Source organism: Juglans regia, chromosome 6 (genome assembly GCF_001411555.2).
Source record: "Juglans regia cultivar Chandler chromosome 6, Walnut 2.0, whole genome shotgun sequence".
NCBI lineage: Eukaryota > Viridiplantae > Streptophyta > Magnoliopsida > Fagales > Juglandaceae > Juglans > Juglans regia.
In genome coordinates this window covers 23,698,395-23,704,458 of record NC_049906.1, presented here as the reverse complement: position 1 = coordinate 23,704,458, position 6,064 = coordinate 23,698,395, and positions in this window count along the sequence as shown.

The following is a 6,064-nucleotide window of genomic DNA, read 5'->3' as shown; positions in this document are numbered from 1 at the left end:
AAAATAGATAAGTTGATGTATAGTATATTGTAAAATTTCATATGTAAAATAAATAAAAAAATAGATTTTAGTGATACATTTTAAAAGTTAGAATAACGAAACCATTGGAATGCCCTAAATCTAAAATTGGAAAGGTGGCCTTTTATCTTTGATATAACAAGAAAAAACAAATATTATATTAAATGTATTAAAATTTAAAGTTTTTTAAATTTAAAAACTATATATTCTTCCAACTTTTTGAAGTGAAGAATTATTATTAAATTTTCATGGCCAAGATTGATAATTAATACATTATTTCCTATCATGTATTTGTAAATTTGGCAAATCTTGGATCTATTATGTGGTAAAGAAATGTATATTATTTTTACTTAAGAAAATTTACATAATCATTTCTAATTGGACCCTTCTCAACAAATAGATCTCTAGGCCCTGTTTGAATAGTAAAAATGTTTCATCTTATCTCATCTCATCTCATTATTACAATTTTTTTAAACTTTCACACAAAATATAATAAACAATTCTTTGATGGGTGAGGAGCTCGAGCAGAGTCTCTCGATTAGGTGACCAAATCTTTGATGGTTTCTTCTCCGAGGTCTTTCGCATTGGTTTGTTCCTCTCTATCGTTTTATTACTTAGGAGTCCTATGCTGACTATTCCCCTTTTTGCTTTTCTTGCCGATAGGGTGCATCTCAGTTGGCCGCCTCATATCCTAATGCGCCTGCTCCAGACCCCAATGCTCCCGAGCAGAATCATGATGTTCCCATACCTTAGTGTTTGTTCATGCATTGTTTGTAAAGTTAGACACATTATTTCCTTTTCTTGTAAAGCACTTTGACCAAGTATCTTTGGATGCCCTTGCGGCTATTTGCTCGTGCTTTGTATATGTTTTGACTTGTCAATAAAATTATCTTTATTTTTTCTTTGCCATTCGCTCTGTTTTTTTTTTTCTTCAGTATATTTTTTGCTTTTTCTTATGTCAGCTTGGCGGGCCTGATGTGAGTGATAAGTCAAATCTGGGGGGACGTGATACTTGGCTCCCCGATCTCCTTCGCTGGCGTTGTAGACCGAGGCAAGAAGTGAGGCAAACTCATGGGAACAGGGTGCCTTGATCACCCTGACCTTCTTGTCGGCCTTGTAGACTAGAGCAGGGGTTAGGAAATTCCGTGGGAACACGATGCTTTGCTCACCCTAATCATCCCGTCAGCCTCATAGACTGACAGGTCCGTGGAGACATGGTGACACTTGCAATCATGGCCACTTGGCGAAGTGTAAGTATCGATGCACCGAGAGTGTAAGTACTCCCTCCTGACTCGGCGCCAAAGCGTGGGGCCTTGATAGGGAAGGATCTAATCTCAAGCGCACTCTTAGGCAACCCAACTAGTACCTACCCTGCCAGCTGAACATTCTTCTTCTTGTATTGATGCATCTTTTGGGTTGAGGAGAGAACGGGCCTATATCTCGTGGGGAGAGAGGCCGGGATGCAAAATTTGTCCTCCTTTTTGGCTTCCCCGGAAGGAGAGGAGAGGAGAGGAGGGGAGGGGAGGGGAGGGGGTGGTGGGGGGGCGTCGCGTAGTTGAGGAGTCGTCTTGCTCTGGCTTCTTATTTGGCGGAGGAGTTCCAAGAGGATTTTGAAGCCTTACTTGTCTGGAGTTTAATTGTTGGAGATGACGTTATGCTGGGTAGTCGAAGGACCATACCTGCTCTCCACTGGGGGAGGGGTCAGGATGCCTTAGGTCAAGCCCACCCCTTTGGTTCCCCTGAGGAGGTAGTTTGCCGGACGACCGAGAAGGTGGTCTGCCCTTCGACTGCTAGACAATATAAATAAGTTAGTATAATTCGTCCTCGATCTATGAGTTCGAAATTTGTAAACCTGGGTTGTCTTGTCTGAGACGTGAGGCATTAGTCACTTGGCATCCAGTTTGGTGGAGGGAGGAGCGAGGGAAGGGGCCCGAGGCGTCATTCATTTGGCGTTCGGTTGTTGAAGATGACATTGTGTCAGCAGTTGAAGGACTAGACATGTTCTCTGTCAGGGGAGGGGTTGGGATGCCTTAGGCCAAGCCCGCACCTTTGGTCCCCCAAGGAGGTAATTTCTCGGACGGCTAAGAAGCCGGTCCGCTCTTCGCCATGTGGGGTGGGGTAAGTTGTTGGGCAGTTTGAGACTAAACCTGCTCCCACCCACTGACATCATAGGGAAGGTAAGTGTTGGGTCAGGCTGGCGCTGATCTCACTCTTCCTCGTAGCGGAGGTCGGGGTAAATTGTAGAGTAGCCGAGGGACTAGACTCGCTCTCCATCATGGGAGGGGTGAGATGGCCTTAAGGCGCATCTCGTTCTCTATCTCCCACGGGAAGGTAAGTTGTTGGGCAGTTTGGGATTAAACCGCTCCTGCCTGTTGACGCTCACGAGGAAGGTAAGTGTCGGGCAGGGCTGGCTTGCTCTCCACCGTGAGAGAGATAAAACAGCCTTAGGTTAACTCACTCATTTGGTACCTTGCCGGGAGGTAAGTGTCGGACAGCTGAACAGCTAGTCTGCTCTTCACCATGACGAGGGCGGGGTAAGTTGTTCTGGAAGCTAAGAAGCTGGACCTGCTCTCCCTACGAGGGAGGTTGGGTCACCTGCCCACCCTTTAGCCCTCATGGGCAGGTAAGTAGTCGGGCAATTTGGGACTGGACCCTCTCGCCTGTTGACATCACAAGGAAGGTAAGTGTTGGGTCAGACTAACGCTGACCCCACTCTTCATCGTGACAGAGGTTGGGGTAAGTTTTCGGGTAGCTGAGGGGCTGGACCACTCTCTTTTGTGGGAGGGGCGAGATGGCCTTAAGGCGCATCTCGCCCTCTATTTCCTGCAAGGAGGTAAGTTATCAGGCAGTTTGGGATTGGGCCAGCTCTCGCCTATTGACGCTTACGAGGAAGGTAAGTGTAGGGCAGCCGAAGGCTGGCCCATTCTCCACCGCAAGAAGGATAGAGCAGCCATAGGCGTAACTCACCCTTTTGGTGCCTCGCAGGGAGGTAAGTAGTCGTCGATGGAGATTTCATTCATGGAGATTACGTTGATGGAGATTATGTTGACGAAGATTATGTTAATGGAGATTATGTTGACGGAGATTACGCTACATTGATGGTTATGTTGACGAAAATTACGTTGGAGTAAGTAATTGAGATAGGCGAGACACATTTTATCCCTGAAAAAGCCACATTCTCATTAATAGAATTTACGCTATCGACATAGAAATTGAAATTACAAGTCATAAGGTTCGTTTGTAGTTAAACTCCCACAGACGCTTGGTGTAATGTGTTTGTGGACCATGTGCACCCCGTCGCCCCTTGGTTTCAATTCTTGTGTATAACACTCTCACGCTTGGACCTATTATCCTCTTATTTATCCCACCCCCTATGAAGTCGGGAACTTCGTCTTCAAGTGATTGGTCAATGTTAATGCCTTTAGGCTGTTAAGGGTGGCTCAGCCGATTATGGCGTTGTATGACGAAGAAGCCTTTACCAATTTACCACCAAGAAGTTGACCATGACAGAGGCCGTCGAGGGAGAGCTGTCTGCCAAGGCTTCCTAGAACAGGATGTTTGCTGAGTTGCCATTGTCGATAAGGATCCTCCTTGTGGTGAAGTTGGTGACCATCATAGTCACAACTAGGGCGTTGTTGTGCAGGTAGAGGACCCCCTCCTTCTCATCCTCTCTAAAGGAAATGGAGGGGGCTGGGTCATTTCTTTTGTACTTGGTGGTGCGACACTCTTCTTAATACACCTCCTGGTATCTTTCTCGTCTTGCGTGCACCTTTCACCTGGATGAGGTTGCGCCCCCGCCGGTGAACCCTTCTGCGATAGTTCTGATTTCCCCTAGCGGTGGCCCTTCTTGATGTGGTGTGCTAGGGCGATTGTGCTGGGGTCTTTACGCAGCCAGCCTTTGCCTCAGGCTCCCTTCCCTTATTGGCCTTCTGACTCTTTCTGCACTTCTTTCCCATGATCTCTGCCTCCACTCCTACTCTGGTCTTGGCCGCCCAGCCCGTTCTCTTCCCTCTTTCAAGGAAAGGCTATCTTCTGTATTATGAGTGGGGGACTGATGGTAGGTGCAATAGCAGCGACTGCGCCCTTGTAATTGACTTCTCTAACATGTTGGCAGTTGTTTTTCTAGATGGAGAGTGCCAGTCGATTGAATCGTAAGGGCTTCTTCTCTCCTATTGTCACACGACCCTTTCTCTGTAGTCGTTCGTAGTCGTCTTCCCCCTGCTTGATGGTAAGGAGGTATGCTGTGAGGCATCTTCTTCTCTGGCTCACCATAAATTGTGTGAGGAATAGGTGGGCCAGCTCCCTAAAGCCGTCTATGGACCCGAATGCCAAAAACTCAAACCATACTCTCGTCGGCCCCCTCAAGGTCAATGGGAAAGCCCTTCAGGCCACTTCTCTTGAGAAACCATGCAAAGTCATGTGGGACCTGAAGGTTTCTAGGTGTAAGGGGATCTCTAGTCCCCTCGTACATGTCCATGAGAGGCACTCGGAACTTTTTCTGTAGGGGCACGGCCATCACCTCTTCGCTGTAGGGTAGATTTGTATTGGTGAACAATTGGTCTGCTGATGATGATGTGCCCTTCTTCCTCACCATCTCTTCATACTTTCCTTTGAGGTTATGTAGCTCATCCTACATGTTTTTCCTTTCTTCCTCTGCGTCACCTCCTTCTGCATTCCTGGATCCCACGTGCTCGCTGTTGCTGGGTTCTGCTTCATTTTCTAGCTCGTTGGTGGCTACTTTAAGCTTCTTGTTCTCCTTCCGGAAGGTCTCCACCTTAGTGGTTAGTTTTCCCACCAGTTGTTCCATTGCAGTGAACCTTGCTTCCATGTTTGTCGGCGTCACTTCTTCTTATCCCGAGTTGTCTGAGAATGGGTTGTCGCAAGCATACGAAGGACATGTGAAATCTATAGAGATCCCACAGACAACGCCACTGTTAACGTCATATTTCGCACATCTTTGGGTCGGGTTCCAGCAACTCGAGTTTTCGGACTTTCACTTGCACACTTAATCAAACATGAAAAAAAGGGAGGCCTAGGTGGTGGCCAGGGAATCTTCAATGCCAAAGTCAGTATATCTCCTTAGTAGTTTGTGCATATGTTTAGAGAGATAAGATAGAGTTCTTCGTACCTAGGGATTGGTTTTTATACTAGTTTCGGGTGGGGACACCCATCCCTGACTTTGAGGAACTTATGTCATTTACACGGTTCATTTGTTAGAATCCTTTAATGCATGATAGCTTCTGGAGCAGCATCATTAATGTGGTCGTGGAGTCCGGGTAATGGTGTAATTAATGAGGCGTGGTTTCTTGACTCACTTTACCCTACATGCATTCCCTGTTAAGCCTCTACATGCCTACTGTCAGGAGATCAAAAATTCTCCATATTTCTCGTCTACTTGCCTATGCAAGGTTCTAGAGGGCAGGGTGTCGTCGGGATGGTATCAAAGCGGTGAGTCCCATCTACCAATATACCGTCCTCTTTCTCTATGCGCTGGTTACTTCGGGGGTGGGTTTTGTTTGTGAGCTAAGTACTCTGCAAAGACCAACTAACTCCTTTGGAGGAGGGTCGTAGGTCTCGATTGGGCCTGGTCAGGCTCTCTGACTTATTTCGTCAGTGGCCCCTCATGGGCTTCCTTTAAGGGCCAACAAGAGGGAAAAACCCTCTTACAATCATTATTATTCTCATCATCATAATTATTCGTATTATTATTCGTCTTAATATCATTATTGTTGTTGCTATTATTATCATTATCATTATTATTATCATCATCATTGATAGCATTTCTTAATAATATTATCACTAATATTATTATTAATATTGTCATCATTATTATTCTCAATTATTATTATTAGTGTGAGGGGGTTTTTCCCCCAACGCATGAAATTTCCTAAACCCAACCAATGGGGGGACTCACTAGAAGACAAATTATGAGAGAATGAGAGAGGGGCAAGAAGGGACTAGAGGCATGGATGTGTCAGGAGGCATGAGAAAGTAAAATTGAGGATTTGGCATAAAGTAAGGGAAGACAAAGTGTAAGGTGTCTAGA